The following is a 19856-nucleotide window of genomic DNA, read 5'->3' on the forward strand; positions in this document are numbered from 1 at the left end:
GCAAAGGACTCTAACCACAAGCTATTAGATGAGGGACTTTAACCATAAGTCATTAGACGAGGGACTTTAACCAAAAGTCATTTCATAAGGCAAGGGACTTTAACCACAAGCCATCACATTACCATCATTAGTCAACATTTCGATCCTCTGTCCATTGGTTTATACATTAACATCCATATGATTCATTTTAATATTTAAGAACTTTAGCTCATTTATCCAATTCAACACTATACCTGACCACCTGATTCTCATGGGAGCCTTCAATGCTCAACCATTACAATAGGTCGATTCCTTAACTCATTCTATCACACAATTCAATTTATAGTCATCAATACCCACAAAAGACCATAAGTCATTCAAGGAAATATTCATCAACCAAACATTTTATTAGGCCAATTCCTCAATTCAAATCAGTATCCAATTTAATCGACGATCATTAAGGCCCTTACGAATAAATTCTTCATTGATTAACAATTATATAGCGCACTTTAGTTCCATCACTAAATTCAAGTTCAAACTTGTAGAATTAAACCCCTTTTATTAACCATCAGACCCACATGGTTATAATTTAATCAATTATATGGCTATCAACATTAAAACAATACAATTATCAACCATGCTTACTTATAGGGCCATCACCCCATTTAAAGATATAAGCTAATCTATCACATAATTAACAAAGATCTTATCAACCATTTACCAAGCATTTACAATCATTATAACTCAATACATGGACAACAAGGCCTTTACTGGGCATCTACAAGTATTCACATTCAATGCGATCTTATTATGACTCATCACTGTTCACTAGACCAATTCCATAGATACACATTTGGCATACACAAAACCATTTAAACACTAATTACGTCAATTGAGTAAATGCCTTGGTTCAAATAATTATTAATTACATATACCATTATCAAGACCAACATAACCATTCATAATTCATTAGCAACCTTACTCCATATTCTCACTACATTTAAGATCAACTCATATATTAAGTTTATTTTTATGTTTATGGGCTTCAATCCCCTTATTAGTCAATAACCCAACAAGGACTTCAATTATATAACATATAACTCACTATGACTTCACACTACCATTTATCAACCATTCATGTTTATTAGAACATTTCCCTAATTTAAAACATCACCAATATGTAACTAGATAATTGACTTAGATATTTCCACAAACACTTTATGAGTATCCCTTTAATGCGGCTATTTTCATTGTAGAAGTCATTAAGGATAGGGTTACTCAAGAAACACATATTAGACCATATACATCAAGAATCCATATACGAAAATTATCCGCAATAACATGAATAAACACAAGTCTAAGTAGGAATCATCAATGTTGATCATTTACCAATAAAACCCTTTTTATTTGATTTCAAATCCACTATGTACACATACTAATTCCAGTGTGAAATACATGGGTTTTAGATTTATTTATGAAGGGGAAGAGATACATGCCTTAAATAACTTGAATCACCAAGAAAAATGAATCTTTCATAGCACTAGATGAGCTCCCTTGAATCCTTAGCCTCCAATCTTTCAAAGATAAGCTTCAGAGAGTGTTTAGGGTGTTTGAGTCATAAAAATAGATGTTTAGGAGCTGCACACACTTATATAGTGAGAGATTTTAGGGTTTTATACATTAGAAATAAACACAAGGATCTTTGTTAAAAGATGGAAAATGACCTCGTCCACGGGTACAATTTCCCCGTACAACTTCCTTAGTAATTGTACCCTAGGGTACAAGTGGTACCCTTACTCATAACTTAGGCTCTTCCTAGGTAATATACAGTGTTAAGGGTATGAGTGGACAGCCTTAAGTCATAATCAAAATCAAATCAGACAAAAGTATTTGGAATGGAGATGATTCTCAAAATGAGTCGTACCCTTACGGTATGATTCATCATCTTGAGTCGTACCCTCTCCAGAAATCCAGGTAGCTTCTAGATCAATAAAAGTCAAAGAAATGAGCTGTAATCCTGGGTACAATTCATATACACTTCTCATACCCATGCTAAGTAGGTCAAATCTCGAGTTGACCGCACCCAACTCTTTAATTTAATGGAAAAAGTATACATGATCAGGCACCCGATTGAAACTGCTCGTACCCACTTCATTCTTCACCCTAATTTCAATAATTAATCTACAAAATCAAGTTGATTTGGACTGAATAAACTTCTAACAACTACAAATCTTTCAATTTATGTGATTCAAACTCGAATTTGTGAAGAAATATTAAACTTGATAACTCATCTTCTTTAAGTATCAAGTAAGTTCCTATACTCATTTTCTATACTTTTCAAGTTGAAATAAAGTTGTATTCATCATTATAAACTAGAGTATATTTATACAATTATTGAGTTGTTGGTACCCTATCTTAGGTATTTTTGTTGGAAATTAAAGATTAAGGTAGAACTAAGGTTTGGTAAATGAATTTTCTAAGATTGTGTGGACTAAGATGATGGATATAGCGGAAATTTATAGTGGGTATTTTAAGAAATTTCTATGGAATCAAACTTTAAATTTGGACCTCTATGTTTTAGTGGGTACAAGACCTCTTAGGAATCATACCCACCCATATGGGAGTCATAATGTTACTCATACTCATTGAAAACATAGAATTTCAACAAACTTAAGGTTCTAGAATGGTTACAACTCAACCTTACAAGTCGTACTCGGACCATACAACTCATACATACTTAATCGTACCCACCTAGGATGATTTCAATTAAAATAAATATTTTTGATCAACTTATTACTATTTGTAATGAGTCATACCTTTTGGGTATGATTGGTTACGAGGAGTCATAATCCAACCAGTGAACAAAGGTCATGAAATGAACAAAATATGACTCAGCTATATGAGTCGTACCAAGTGGGTACGACCCATACCCACCACTCGTACTCAAATCAGAACAAGCACATTCAACTTTAGTTTTAAATTTTTTATTTCTTTTCATCACTTAGTTACTAATAATGGTCTATTTGTAGGAACCATGCCTCCCAAGAATACTTTACCATCCAAGCAAGTTGTGAAGAAGGACACTAAGAAAGCACCACTGGCTAGTGCAGAATTCAGTGATCCCGTGTATGAGACTTTATCTAAAAGAATTGGGGAAGTTTGTGATAGAACCTCTAAAAAGAAACTTGTGAAAAGGGGGAAGAAAACTACAAAGAATAAGGGGAAGAAGGCAGTTCCCCAAGACTCAGAATCACCCCCAAAGGGACCAAAGAGAAAGAATCCTATAATATCTCCTCCCCATACCACATCAGGTTATCCTCATCTAGAGGCACATTCGAGGCATGTGTTGGGGCTATAGAACTTTTTTCATATTATATTGGTTCCTCCTCATCTTTAATGGGCAACTCATAGGAAGCCTGCTCTATACTCTCCTCAGACTGGGGTACACCTGATGGTTGTTCATTAGTTACAGTTCCCTCCTTAAACTAGGGTACCATGGATAACTCCTTCGGATCTGCGGCCTTTGATGAATCTTGGGGCCCTTCCTCAAACTAGAGGTCCTGAGCTACTCTATGTGGAACTAGCTCAAAATTATCCTCATCCTCATTCTTATCATTATCATCACTCGATAGTGGAGAATATTAAGGTGATATCCAAGTTGACTTCATCCTCGGTCAGTTTATAATTGCCTGGAGAGCCTGAACAATATAAATAGCCTCAGCTGAGACCTACGCTGAGTAAAGGTTGGCCTTGTAATCCACTATGAGATCTCAGGTAGAAGTTATCCCATTGTGCCTATAATAATACTCTCAGCAACCTCTCCACCTATCTTCTAGTCACTCTGTGTATTACCCGACCTGCACTTTTTCTAAGTATAGAAATCGGGTACTCTTCCATCAAACCACTGGGATTCGAGGACTCATATTATCTCCTTGATGTATCAACCTTCTTCTTAGTAGTTTTTGGTTCTATGTGTACCTGAAAAACTAGTCATTAGTTTCCATTATTAAATTAGGGATTTGAAAATTTGAAGAAAAACTCATAATTTAAAAAGTCTAAATTTTTCCTTAATTTTTACCCTCCAATAACTTATTTGAAGTCCCAATAAGTCCAATGTGCGTGCTTAATGTGGCATGGAAACAGGATACCTTTGATGCTTAAAATAGCAAATTTATTCATGAACGTAGGATATTTTGATGGATTTGATGCACTTTAGTATGAATTACAGATAAAAAGGTCTATAACAGCATTTGAACAAAAAGAGAAGAAAAATATATGAGTCATCTCTTGAATAATATCCATCTGATACAACCCTTTTCTGAATCGTACTCACAACAGAACAAAGGTCAATCAGTAGAGGTAATTATAGGGAAGATATGACTCAATTATCCTAGTTGTAAGATATGATATAAGTTGTATAGAGAAGTCATAAGTATAATAAAACCTAAGATACTATTTAAAGATAGAGGTGTCAAAAGTATATGAGTCAAAAGTCTTTGTATGACTCATATAAGGATGTTGTATACAAACGAGTACTCAAATCCTTGGAAAGACAAAGTCCCAAGTGAATATGAGTGAAGGACACGAGTCGTACACTCACGTATGACTCATATAAAGAAGTCGTAAGTTCAATAGAAAGTTAAAGCCTTGGGAGATGATACACTGGAACTGATACAACAAGGTAGGGTACAACTCATATTATGTCAATACTAGTAAAGACTGATTTGTACCTACTACCGACTTAAATTTTCTTTTCCCAATTTTATTACAATTTTAATGTTGTTTTGAGATATAGTAAATACCCTAGGGTTTATCTTTTATTCGATGATGGTCTTTTACATATTAATATAATACTTTACAATACTTCTACAATTGATCTTGAGATTTCAGGGTTTATTCAATTAACAACATTAGAGCTTAATCACCTTATTCTTGTGTAATTGATTTTATGTTTTTTCCATTAATAGTCATGGTTTCTTGCACAAACATGGGCGGCTAATCTCCATGACGTTAATGTTGTTACTCTATGGTGTAACAGTTCTAATGTGGTTGTTCCTGTTGAAGAGAGACTAGGTGTCAAAGCAATTTTTACTTTGATGGTATCGAGGAGTATGCGGAGTTAGTAAGTGCTCTATATGGGAGTGGTTATAATTTTTTGCCAAAGAAGCTTGATTTAGACTTGAAGAATAGAACTACTCAACTAGCTTACCCATCCATTGAGGAACCACCCGTGTTATAGTTAAAGTCCCTCCCATCTCACTTGGAATATGTATTTTTGGAGGTCAACGACACATTGCCCATTATTGTTGCAATTAATCTTAAAAAGTGAAAAAAAGTATTATTGTTAGTATTGTTGAGATTCGAGAGGTCCAATGGATGGTCATTTGTAGATATTATGGGCATTCCGCCTGTTTTATGTAGTCACAAAATGCAAATTGAACTAGATTGTTTTCTATCTATTAAACATCAGGGTCAACATAATACACCTATGCAGGAGGTGGTGAAGAAATAAATAATCACGTGGTTGGATTCTAGTGTAGTGTATTCCATTGTTAATATCTAGTAGGCCAGTTTGTTATAATGCATTTCGAAGAAAGGAAAAATTATTGTGGTCCCTAAAGATAATAACGAAATAGTGCTAATGAAGCTAGTAACTTGATAAGAGTGTGCATGTATTGTAGAATATTGAATGCATGGATTTAGAGGGACCTTTTTCCTATGCCTTTCATGATTAAGATATTAGGCAAGTTAGCAGGCAAAGGATGGTATTATTTTTTTAATGGGTACTCAAGTTATAATTACATCACTATTGCACTTGAGGACTAAGAGAAGACTACTTTATATGTCTTTATGGGACCTTTGTATTCAATAGAATGTCATTTGGGCTATGCAACGCCCTAGTCTTATTTCAGAGATGTATAATGTCTATTTTCTATGACATGGTCGAAGACACCATTGATGTTTCTATGGATGATTTTTTAGTTATTGGTAGCTCTTTTAAGGTTTATCTCATTCTAAAAAGGTTGTACAAATGTGTGAAGAATGCAACTTGGTACTTATTTGGGAAAATGCCATTTTATGGACTAAGAAGGAATTTTGCTTGGGCACAAGATTTAAGAGAGAGGCATTGAGGTTTTTTGAGCGAAGATTGAGGTGATTAAAAAATTACCTTACCCAATTTCAGTGAAGGGAATTTGAATTTTTCTAGGGAATGCTGTATTTTTATAGGCTATTTATCAAGTACTTCCCAAAGATTGCTAATCCTCTTTGAAAGCTTCTTGACTAGTGGATAGGTCAAAGTATCTAAAGAGAAATCAAGTCCATAGTGGCGAAGACTGTGAATGCCAATTGGAATAATTGACAAGAAAGTTAGATGATACATTGTTGGTTTACTGCACAGCTTACAAAAACCTCATAGGTGCTTCACCTTATCACCTTTTGAGATACCACAAAAACTAGGCCATATCAAATCGGCACCCCAAGCTCGTATCAACCGAGGTTGTCCAATCAACCAACCTAATAATCACCACAACAACCACAAGGGTCAGGGGAATCCCGACCTTATAATAAGATAGAAGAAATATAAGGCTAAAAGATAAAACTTAGACAATTACTAAAATTTCAATAATGTCAATAGTCTAGCAAATACACCCAGGTCCACATTCATCCGCAAAACCTTTACAAAATTGAAGTCAATAATATATCGGGACATAACCTCGATAATAGCCAAGTACCAAATCTATACAAGCCTATGACATAGAATAATATGACTATTAAAGGTAGACCTTCCGGAGTATGCAAGCTCACCACTTCAAGATCATTTCCCCAACTGCTCGAACACCTGTTCACTGCATAGAAAAAAGAAGAAAAGGATGCTCTAGACCCTATGTCGCATGGGGACATAGCATTCGGAGATGGTTTACGGTTGAAGAACTAGCATGTAACTCGAGGATAAGGATAAAATAACATCATTATTCAACAAAAAATCAATATATCACATTCAATCATATTTTTACACTTATCCTTACATATAGGTATTTCACATGCAAATAAAGAGACCAAGGCTTGACAATATTTTTGCACATTCAATCATTTATTAGGCATAAAGTGGAGGACTCCTCCGTTCCACATTTAGGTTCAGACCATTCATATTAGACATTGTACTTTAACCACTTCCACACTTTATTAGACAAATTATTTCATCCATGGATACACTCATTAAGCAATTGACTAAGACCACATATGTATCCATGGAAACAAGGGTTCTATCTATATACCGAAATCCATTAGGCATGGGACTATAAGCACATGCTCACATATTCAATTATACATGGAACACTAATCACATGCTTAGATATAAACTTAGGCATGGAACTCTAATATCAAGGGCACATACTAAAGTTGGAATAGAACTCTAATCATATATGCGCATATCATTTGGTCATGGAACTTTAATCATATGCTGCTTCATTCAACCGGTCATAGAACTTTAATCACATGTCATTTCATTCAACCGGTCATAGAACATTAATCACATGTCATTTCATAAGGTGAGGTATTTTAACCTCAAGAGACCTCTTTAAGAAAGGGACTCTAACCAGAAGATATTAGATGAGGGACTTTAACCACAAGTAATTAGACGAGGGACTTTAATCATAAGTCATTTCACAAGTTAATGGACTTTAACCACTAGCCATCACATTACCATCATTAGTCAACATTTTGATCCTTACTTCATTGGTTCATATATTAACATCCATCCAATTCATTTAGATATTTAAGGACTTTAGCTCATTTAACCAATTCATCACTACACAACACCACCTAGTCCTTATGGAAGGCTTTAATTCACAACCATTTCAATAGGTTGATGTCTTAACTCATTCCATATTATAGTTAAATTTATTATAATCAAGACCCACACCAGAACATAAGGTCTTCAATGAAATATTCATCGATCAAACACTTTACTAGTCCAATACATTAATTCAAATCATCATGCAATTTAATTGGTGGTCATCAATACCTTCACTAGCCCTTTCATCATTGATTAAAATTTATACACCACACTTTAGTTCCATAGAAAATTCAAGTTCAAAGTTGGGGAATTGAACCCCCGTTTCTTATCCATCAAACCCACATGGTCATAATTCAATCAATTATATGGCTATCAATATTAGCACGATACAAATTATCAAACATTCTTAATTATAGAGCCATCACCCTATTTAAAGCCATAAGCTAAACCATCACATGAATAACCAGGTTCTTATCAACCATTTACTAAGAATTTACAATCATTATAACTCAATACATGGCTAACAAAGCCTTTACTAAGCATCTACAAGTATTCACATTCATTGAGTCCTTATTATGACTCATCCCTATTCACTAGACCGATTCTATAGATACATATTTGACCTTCACAAAACCATTTAACCACTAATCATGTCAATTGAATAAATGACTTTATTCAACTCATTATTTATTACATTTGCGGTCATCAAGACCCACATAACCATTAACAATTCATTAGCAAGCATACCCCATGTTCTTATCACATTTAAGCTCAACACAAAAATCAAGTTTATTTTCATGTTTAGGGGCTTCAATCCCCTTATTTGTCATTAACCCAACATGGTCATAAATTACTCAACACATGGCTCGCTATGGCTTCATACTACAATTTATCAATCATTCATTCCTATTGGTCCATTTCCCTAATTCAAGACATCACCAATATGTAACTAGACAATTCACTTAGTTATTTCCACAAACACCTTATGTGTGTCCCTTTAACATGGCTATTTTCAAGGTAGAAGTCATTAAAGTTAGGGTTATTAAAGAACCACATGTTATACCACATATAAAACATATCCACATATGCAAATCATCATAAATAAAATGAATAAACACGAGTCTAAGAAGGAATCATCATTTTTCGTCATTTAGCAACAAAAACCATTTCATTTAATTTCAAAACCACCATGTACACTTACTAATTCAAGTGTCAAATACATGGGTTTTAGAGTTATTTAAAAAGTTGAAGATATAAATGACTTAAACAACTTGAATCAACAGGAAAATTGACTCTTTCTTCAAACTAGATGAGCTCCTTTGAATCCCTAGCCTCCAATCTTTCAAAGATGAGCTTGAGAGAGTGTTTAGTGTGTTTGATTCATTCAAATGGATGTTTAGGACCATACACACACTTATATATTATGAGTATTTAAGGTTTTAGGCAAGGGAAATGACCACAAGGCCCTTAGTTAAAAGCTGGAAAATGACATTGTCCAGGTGTAGGACTCCCTTACTAATCGTACCCTATGGTATGAGTGGTACCCTTACTCATACCCTAGGCTCTTCCTAGGAAATCAAAACTATCAAGGGTACTAGTGGACACCCATAAGTAATAATGAAAAGTTACACACTACTACTAACTCATAAGCTTCATCCGTATAGAAAATAGTCCACTCAATTTGAAATTTACTCCTTACGATAGAGTAGTATACGAATCGAATACATTGGTTACAACCAAGGGGAGGCTATTTCGTACAGTGAATAGTGTGTTACCCTCATATGTTGCCTAGGATATGAGAGAGAAGGGCAAGGTGGGTAAGAGTCATATCAAAGGGTACAAATCAAGCCTCTAGTGATACCAAATCTAGAGACATAAAAATAAAGTTGTCTTCCAATAGTTCAAGACTTGAGTGTTTCAATTCTCCCCCACTAGGATCATTGATATACGAATGATAGGTAAGGCATACATAAACACAAGTTAAAACATCAACATGCATCAAACTAACCCTTACATATGTGAGAACAAGAACACAACATGGATACAACATAACACACATTATGGTCATCATCAATCAACCATTTTATTTCATTGGTCTTTGGAATTCCAACCCACGATTTATCAAAATACTTGGTCAATTCAAAGCTCTAGGGTGTAAACCCATCGGCTTTAAAAGATATAAAGCAACTCAAGCATTAAGAACTTTAATCTTATGTCTAACAAAGAAGTGAATCAGTTATAAGCATTGGGGGTTTCACTAATCATCTTATTAAAAACATAGAACATGTTAAGAACACCAACATACACCTCAAACATGAATTTCAAGAATAGAACACATCTGGGGGTATGTGGACTTCATTTCCCCTTTCGCCTCCCAAATAGCTTCCTCGGAGTATTGGTTCTTCCATAGAACCTTTAATGAAGCTACTCCTATCATTCACAACCATAGAACCTGCCGGTCCAAGATCCTTATTGGGATCTCTTTACAAGACAAGGAACCTAAAATACCTACGTCCTCTAAGGGAACAACTAAGTAGAGATCACCTATGCACCTTTGCAACATAAAGGAATGGAAAATTTGGGAATTAGTGTTCCATCCAAAAGGCAACTCCAGTCATAGGCAACATTACCAACCCCCTTCAAGACCAAATAGGGACCAACATAGCGGGGACTAAGCTTTCCCCTTTTTACCAATTCGCATCACTCCGTTCATGGGAAATAACTTCAATACTATTCAATCACCAACATGGCATACTTTCACATAGGACTTTTGGAAACTTTGAGCGGTTTTCAAGAGCTTATGAATCACCTTTATCTTTTTTAAAGGCTTGGTGAACTAGATCGGGGTCAAACAACCTACCCTTACAAACTTTATATCGTCAAATGGGAGGATGACATTTCTACCATACAATGCCTAAAATGGTGTCCTAGAATCTGCCCCCACTTAGGGACATCTCAATTTCCTATTTCAAAACACCACCATATATAAGAAGGGTCGCCAAGAAACTAAAAAACAATAACTACTCAGGCCACTAAAGTCAAGACCTGCAATAAAGACACGACACCGAAGGAATGGATTGCTTCATAGTAACCACCTAGGTGACAAATGAGACCCATCTCGGCACAATATTCCAAAGATGGAGTCCTTTTAGACATTCCACCGCATACCTTTTAGGGATCTATCATGATCCCATCATTAGAAATAGATATTCATAAACAAGACAAAAAAGCACACTTAGAGAACTTTTCATACATATGATGATCCTTTAAAGTTTACAATATAACATGGAGGTGATTGACATGATATGCCTCACTCTTAGAATGGACTAAGATGTTATCAATAAAGGCAATGATATAATTGTCTAAGAACGGATGGAAGACCTTATACATCAAATCCATGAATGCCATTGAGGCATTGGTCAACCCAAAGGATATGACAAGAAACTCATTACCCACGAGAATTGGTTTTAGAGGAGTCCTTTCCAAGTTTGAATCTTTAACTTAGACAAAAAGATACAAACACCCCTTTGAAATCACCCTTTGGGCCTTAAGACAAGAAAAGAATTTTCCTTTCTGCATTAAAGAACCATCTACCCATACAGTGATCAGTTCATTAGGTAATTTGAACATAACTTCACGGGTCTGACAATCTAAGAAAGCATATTAAGAGTGCACCCAATCCATCCCTAGGACTATATCAAAATACATCATGCCAAACTCTATAAAGTCTATAAGGGTTGTTCTACCACCAAAAGATACCACAAATCCTCAATAGACCATTTTAACAATCATAAGGTCTCTGATCGAGGTAGAAATAGAAAAGAGAACCGACAGACTCTCGGATCAAAATCAAGATACACTACCACATAATAGCTCACATAAGAATCAGTAGAACAGGGATCAAGCAAATAATAAACATCATGAAAGAAAAGCTTTAACATACCCGTGCTAGCATTTCAAGATGCCTCAGGCTCTTAAGAGATGGTAAGAGCATTGAGACGGTCCTAACCAATGTCGAAGCTAGAAGCGACACTACTTGTGTAATACAGCGTATTTCTACCTAGCTTGAAATCATCCCAAGAATATTAGAAACTTACTTTGAAATATGAATCATTTTTGTACACATAGAATTTTTAAGATTTTCATGTGGGAAATTAAATTAGCTTTACAACGATACCAAATTCATTCCATTCCTGTGTCAGAGTAAAGAGTTATAGACATTATACTCAGAGCTTTTAGAATCGCCCAGGTGCGACGGCCAGGTTGATGAACCGTTGATCTAGTAATGGACCGTCGCCTAGACTGTCATAGCCAAGGTAGTGAGTCAGCCTTCTTGATAAGGTGCAACGGACAGGTTGACTAACCATCGAACTTTTGATAGACCGTCACCCAAGCTATCACCATAGGGCAGTGAGTCTTTTTTTAGACCACGTACGACGGTCAAAATAATGGACCATCGAGCCAGCGATGGACTATCGTACAAACCATTGCAGGTCTCGTTCAGTGAATTTTAAGTCATTTTTAAAAGGTATTTGTGTCTTTTTCCACCCGTTCTAACACCTAATTATATCAAACCAAGTCTCATAAGTTTATTATTCATTCACAACATCAAATTAGGGTTTTCTAACAGAGATAATCCCCAAGAACAAGATCTAAATCCTTCTTGAAGAAACTAAGAGATTCAAGTTCTTCAAGTCCAAGAAATTTAAAAAAACTCACAACCCAGGTATGTCATGTTGATTCATGGGTGACTTTCACCCATGAAGCTCAAGAATCGCTTTTCAAAATCCAAGATTTGTGTATTTATGAATGTTCATGATTTAAATTGAGTTGAAATTCATGTTCATGATATTGTGTGGTTTTGATTCATGTTTGAAATTATATATTCCAATGATTGACCCTAGGATGTGATGATTTGCATAAAAACCATGATTCACCCTTAAATTTACATGTTGATGGATGTATCCATGATTATTAGATGTGTTGATAATTGTATAACCAAAGCATATTTCCCATGTGCTTGATTAAATGCCTATGTAAAGGAAAAGTGTCATTCTAGTATGATAATATGAAATCCCCAATCATGTACAAGTTCATGCATGTTAAGTGTTTGGCGAAATGTCTTAGTCAATGAATTATGGATATATGTGTAGCCATTGTGGTGCTTTAGCAGTTGTACTTCATGAAATCCCTATCTTATTATATTATGGATTGTCATATTGGTTATGTATTCAAGAAAGTCATGCTTTATCAGTTTCATTCTATTAAGTCCTACGGGTACTTGTACCCGACAATTAGCTGCGTGCCTAGAGATAGTGTTGTGTTTTCAAGATACTCTCAATCAAGCCATGATCTATAAAATTCAGTCAGTGTCATGACTCAGGAAATTTAATAACCTCTGTAGCATTTTGTCAGTCTGCGAAAATTCAGTTAACTCATTCCAGTCAGTTCAGTTAATCATGTTCAGTATATATTCAGATGGGAATAGAAATTAGCACCAAGCAAAACCCAAGGATGGGAACCCACCTATCATATGAAGGTGTGATTCTTAAAAGCAATCCTTGTATTCCAGAACTACGTAGCCAGTGTAGGTTGAGACATCACAGCCTATTATTGGAGGGCAGATGAGGTGGTTTAACCTGTTATATAAGGGTTCCCACCATTCTCACTAAAGTTACCTATTATACGAGGGTTACTCACAGAATATGCTTACCAGTGGTTCGGTATTGACACCCTTCAAATTAGGGTTATAGATTGGACCCCAACTTAGCCATAATGGCGTATTTAGGGCATGTTGGTTAGATGACTACTTCCCATAGTTTTAGTATAGAATTAGCACTGTAAGATACCGTCATTCAATCTCAATAATAGAACTCAAATAGTTCTACAGTATTCAGGACTGTCAGATCAGTCAACCAAGAATAGTATGGAACTTAGCCAGTTCCATCAGCAACTTGATTGTTAGATACAGTTGCCCACTATTAGTTATGTCAGTTATACAGTTACCAGTATCTCATGTTATCAGTACTTAGACTCATTAATCATGTTATTACGAACTCAGTTATAGCTATTATATATTCATCCATGTATTCTCACGTTCATGTTATTTAGTCTATTAGTATAGTTCATGCGTGTGAACCCTTTGCATTGAGCCTACCTCACATGTATACCAGTATATTCAAACATACTGACGCATTTGCGCTATGGTGTTTTATACAATAGGTTCAGAAGCATACGCTCCAAAGCATCAGTAGCATTCCAGTCTCAACAGTCAGAGTTAGTAGTGAGTCCTTATTCTTCGAGGGCATAACCATTACTTTATTATCTCATTAATTAATTTATTAGTTATAGTTAGTTGAGGACATGTTCCATCAACTCCTTATTCAGATAGTTCAGTCAGTTAGAGGCTTTTCAGACTACAGTATGTTCAGACAGTTTATTCCAGTTATTTTAGGTATTACATACCCCCTCCAAATGTTATGTTTTATCAATTATGTTACAGTTTTGAACATTACAGCCTTACAGCCTTTATTTCTGCATTTATATAGTATGTTATGTAGTGTTCAGGTAAAAATACCAGTCATAGGTTAGATTATGGTCCTTCGGGGTCATGAGCACCATGTACCATTTTGGGTACCAAATTCGGGGAGTTATAACTTGGTGCAAAGGCTAGAGAAGTAGAAGCCAACATTCTTTTTACCAAGCAAGAATCCTTATGGAACTCCTATTGTATGTGGTCCAATTGACTACATATAAAACACCGACCGTTTCCTTTCTCACAACAACCATGGTGTGATCAACCGCAGGTGGATAGGAGAATGAGAATTGGGCCCTGGGGACCTTAAGTTAGGCTACTTGTGCACTATAAGCATCACAAATCATAAGATGCCCATCTTTCAATAGGTTGTGTAGGGACCACTAGTAGTGGAATGGGGGCTAGGACCCGTCTAGTACTTCCTCCTAGACTACTTTCCACCAACCTGAGCCAATTAAGTAAGGGAGGGGAGCGATGAAATCCATCATTTTGAGGTAACTAAAGAAAAGTGTCACCCCCAATAAATAGGTTAGTGGGAACTACTGGAACCGTACAAGGATAGTCTAATGTCATGACCCTTGATCGGGTGTGAATCCCAAATATTGGACGAGTGTTGTCTATATTGCCCCGAGTCAGGAAAGAAGAGTTGCTCCAAATTTCAGATTTTCTTAGATACATTATCTGAAATATGTGAAAGTATAAATCAGGGGAATGTAAGACCTTAGACTCTATATAGCTTGATATTGAAACACAAGAAAGGGAAACATTCCTAAATGTCTTATAGCCTGTCTCTTATAAGTGTGGCGTGCTTCACACCTATGAAAGATACTTTACTTGACATAGCTTTGTGGAATCCCAACTAACTATGAACCTAGTTTCTAATACCAACTTGACACGCCCTGATAATTAGGCAATGTCGTATGGGCACCCCAAGCTTGCATGAGTAGAAGGTCGCCCAATAACCAAACCTATTCATCACCATAACAACCAAAAGGGTTGAGGGAATCCCGACCCTATATTGATATAGCGGAAATATAAGGCTAATAATAAAAACATAGATAGTTATTAACATTTCAATATTGTCAGTAGTCTAGCAAATATACCCAAGTCCATAGTCATCTATAAAACCTATACCATTTCAAAGTCCATAATATGTAGGGACATGCCCCCTACAATATCCAAGTACCAAAGCAGTACATGTCTATGACATAGAATAACGTGACTATTAAAGGTAGGCCTTCCAGATTATTGAAGCTCACCACTTCAAGGTTAATGCCCAAACCTCTCAAACACCTCTTCACTGCGTAGAAGAAAAGGATGCTCTGGCCTCCATGTCTCATGGGGACACAACGTCTAGAGATAGTTACTGGTTGAAGAACTAGTATGTAACTTGAGGATAATGATAAAATAACTTCATCATTCAACAACAAATCTATATGTCATATTCAATCATATTTTTACACTTATCCGTACAGACATGTATTTCGAATACAAATCAAAAGTTCAGGGCTTAATAACATTTTTGAACATTCATTCATTAATAAGACATAAAGTGAAGGACTCCGACATTCCACACTTAGGTTCATACCATTCATATAAGGCATAGTACTTAAACCATATCCACACATCATTAGACAATGTACTTCAACCATGGATACACTCATTAAGAAAGGTGCTAAGACCACATTTCCATCCATAACAACATTTCTATCCATATACCACAATCTATTAGGCATGAAACTCTAAGAATATGCTCACACATTCAATTAGACATGGAACACTAATCACATGCTTACAAATACACTTAGGCATGGAAATCTAATCACATGTGCATATACTCTAGTGGGTATGGAACTCTAATCAAATGCACACATATTCGTTTAGTCATGGAACCTTAATCATATTTCGTTTCATTTAATCGATCATAAAATTTTAATGGTTTGTCATTTCATTTAATCAATCATGGAACTTTAATCATATGCCATTTCATAAGGCGAGGTATTTTAACATCAAGAGATCTCTTTAAGAATAGGACTCCAACCACAAACTGTTAGATGAGGGACTTTAACCACAAGTCATATCATAAGGCAAAGGACTTTAACCACAAGCCATCACATTACCATTACTAGTCAACATTTGGATCCTCAGTCCATTGGTTCATACATTAACATCTATACAATTTATTTTAATATTTAAGAACTTTATCTTATTTAGCCAATTCGACACTACACATGACCACCTGGTCCTCATGGAAGTCTTTAATGCTCAACCATTTCAATAGGCTGATGCTATTACTAATTCTATCATAAAATTCAATTTATGGTCTTCAACACCCACACAAGACCCTAAGGTCTTCAAGGAAATAGTGAACAGTCAAACACTTTACTAGGACAATGCTTTAATTCAAATCATCATGTAATTCAATTGGTGGTCATCAAGACCCTCACAAGCCCTTTTATCATTCATTAACATTTATACACCGCACTTTAGTTCCATACACAAATTCAAGTTCAAACTTGGAAAATTGAACTCCCTTTTCTTAACCATCAAATCTAAATAATCTTAATTCAACCAATTACATGGCTATCAAGATTAAAACAAACTAAATAATCAATCATTCTTACTTATAGGGCAATCACCCCATTTAAATCCAAAAGTTAATCTATCACATGTTTAACAAGGTTCTTATCAACCATTTACCAAGCAATTACAATCATTATTACTTAATACATGTCCAACAAGGCCTTTACCTATATTATACAAGTATTCACATTCATTGAGATCTTATATTGACTCATCACTATTCACTAAACCAATTACATATACACACATTTGACCTACACAAAATTATTTTACCACTAATCATGTCAATTAACTAAATGACTTGATTCAAATCATTCTTAATTACATTTACCGTCATCAAGACCCACATAACCATTCATAATTCATTATCAAGCTTACACCAAGTTCTCACCACATTTCGGCTCAACACACATAGTAATTTTATTTTCCTTTTTAAGGGCTTTAATCCCTTTATTTTTCATAACCCAACAAGGTCATCAATTATATAATACATGGCTCACTGTGTCTTCACACTACCATTTATCAATCATTCATGCTTATTAGGCCATTTTCCTAATTCAAGATAGCACCAATATGTAACTAGACAATTCACTTATACATTTCCACAAACACCTTATGTGTATCCCTTTAATACGGCTATTTTCATGGTAAAAGTCATTAAGGATAGGGTTAATCAAGAACCACATGTTAGAACACATACAACAAGAATCCAAATATGCAAATTATCCTCAATAACATAAATAAACATAAGTCTAAGTAGGAATTATCAATGTTCATCATTTAGCAACAAAACCCTTTTTATTTTATTTCAAAATCACCATGTACATTTACTAATTCAAGTGTAAAAGATGTGGGTTTTATATTTATTTATGAAGGGGAAGGGTTGAATTCCTTAAAAAATTGAATCACAAAGACACATGACTACTTCATTCCACTAGACGAGCTCTCTTGAAACTTTAGCCTTCAATCATTCAACGATGTGCTTGAGAGAGTGTTTAGGTTATTTGATTCATCCAAATGGATATTTAAGAAGATACACAGCCTTATATAGAGAGAGTATTTAGGATTTTTGGCATAGGAAATGACCAAAAGGGCCTTATTTGAAAGAATGAAAATGACCTTATCCAGGGGTACGACTCCCCCATACGACTCTCTTAGTAATCGTACCCTAGGGTAAGAGTGGTACCATTAATCCTACCCTAGGCTCGACCTAGGTAATCTAAACTTTTAACGGTACGAGTGGACACCCTTGAGTTATAAACAAAGGGTATGACTCAACCCCAAACTGGTAATATTCGTTCTTATAGAAAATAGTCCACTCAAGTTGAAACCTTACTCCATACAATTGAGTAATATACAAATAGTATGCATTTGTTATGACTAAGGGGAGTACATGTCATACAATAAATAGTATGTTACTATAACATACTACCTGGAATACAAGATGGGAGGGTAAGGTGGGTATGAGTCATATCCAATGGAAGTCATACCCTACCTAGAGACATAAAAATGAAGTTGTCCTCCAATTGTGTAAGACCTAGGTGTTTCATCTTCTGTATGGCAAAGCTTTCCATTTTCCTATCAATCTTGAGCATAAATCACAATGGGAATTAAAGAAGTTTAATCTAAAGTGGAAGGATGCAGCAAAGTCAAGGCTGAATAGTATCAATGAGTTGGGTGAATTCTAGCTACGGGCATATGAAAGTTTAGCACTTTACAAAGAAAAGATGATGTTGCATCACGACCGCAAGATTAAGAAGAGGGTATTTGAAAAAGGTGACTAGGTTATACTATATAATTCTAAGCTTCATTTGTTTCCAAGTTACCTAAGGTTGAGGTGGAATCATTCATTCACAATTATAAGAGTTAATCCCTATGGTGCTTTTGAACTGAAGAGGGGTGGGGATCGCCTGCTTAAGGTAAACAGACAAAGACTGGAGCACTATTTGGGAAATATATAAGACATGAATGAAGTAGATGAGATTGACCTTGATGAAAGCTGAGTAATCAAGTCATTTATGTCATGCTGCGATGTTAAATCAAGTGCTACATGGGAGCCAACCCATGTTTTGTGTACTTATTTCGTTTATCAAAACATTTAATCTATTTATAGCTCAAGGAATTAAACCTATCAGCTACCAAAGATATAATGCAACTCAAGCATTGGGAACTTTAATCCCTTGTCTAACAAAGACATGAATCCATTAAAAGCATCGGGGGTTTCACCGATCATCTTATCAATGACATAGACCACATTAAGAACACCAACACATACCTCAAGCATGATCTTCCAAAATGGAACACATTTACGGTTACGTGGACTTCAAGTCCCCTTCCACCTCTAAAGTAGCTTCCTCGGACTATTGGTTCCTCCATAGAACCTTCATCGAAGCCACTCCTATCATTCTCAAATGGTGAACTTTCCAATCCAAGATCCTTACCAGGATCTCTTCATATAACAAAGAACCAAAAGTATCTATATCCTCTAACGGAATGACAAACTAGGGATCACCTATGTACCTTCGCAACATAGAGACATGGAAAACTAGGGAAAATAGTGTTCAATCAAAAAGGCAACACCACTTATAGGAAATAATGCCAACCCCTTTCGATACCAAATAGTGACCAACATAGCGGGGACTAAGTTTTTCCCATTTTATCAATTCTCTTCACTCCCTACATAGGAAACACCTTCAATACTATCCAATAACTAACATACCACACATCCACATAGGACTTTTGGCAACTTTGAGCTGTTTTCAACTTCTCACAAATCACCTTTATCTTTTTCTAAGGCTTGGTGAACTAGATCGAGGTCAAGGAACCTACCCCGACCAACTTCATACCATTAAATAGGAGGATGAAATTTCCTACCATACAATACCTAAAAAGGTTCCCTAGAATCTCACCCACTTATGGACATCTAAATTTCCTATTTCAAAATATTTTCATGCTCTTCGA

Source organism: Capsicum annuum, chromosome 11, assembly GCF_002878395.1.
Source record: "Capsicum annuum cultivar UCD-10X-F1 chromosome 11, UCD10Xv1.1, whole genome shotgun sequence".
Lineage (NCBI taxonomy): Eukaryota > Viridiplantae > Streptophyta > Magnoliopsida > Solanales > Solanaceae > Capsicum > Capsicum annuum.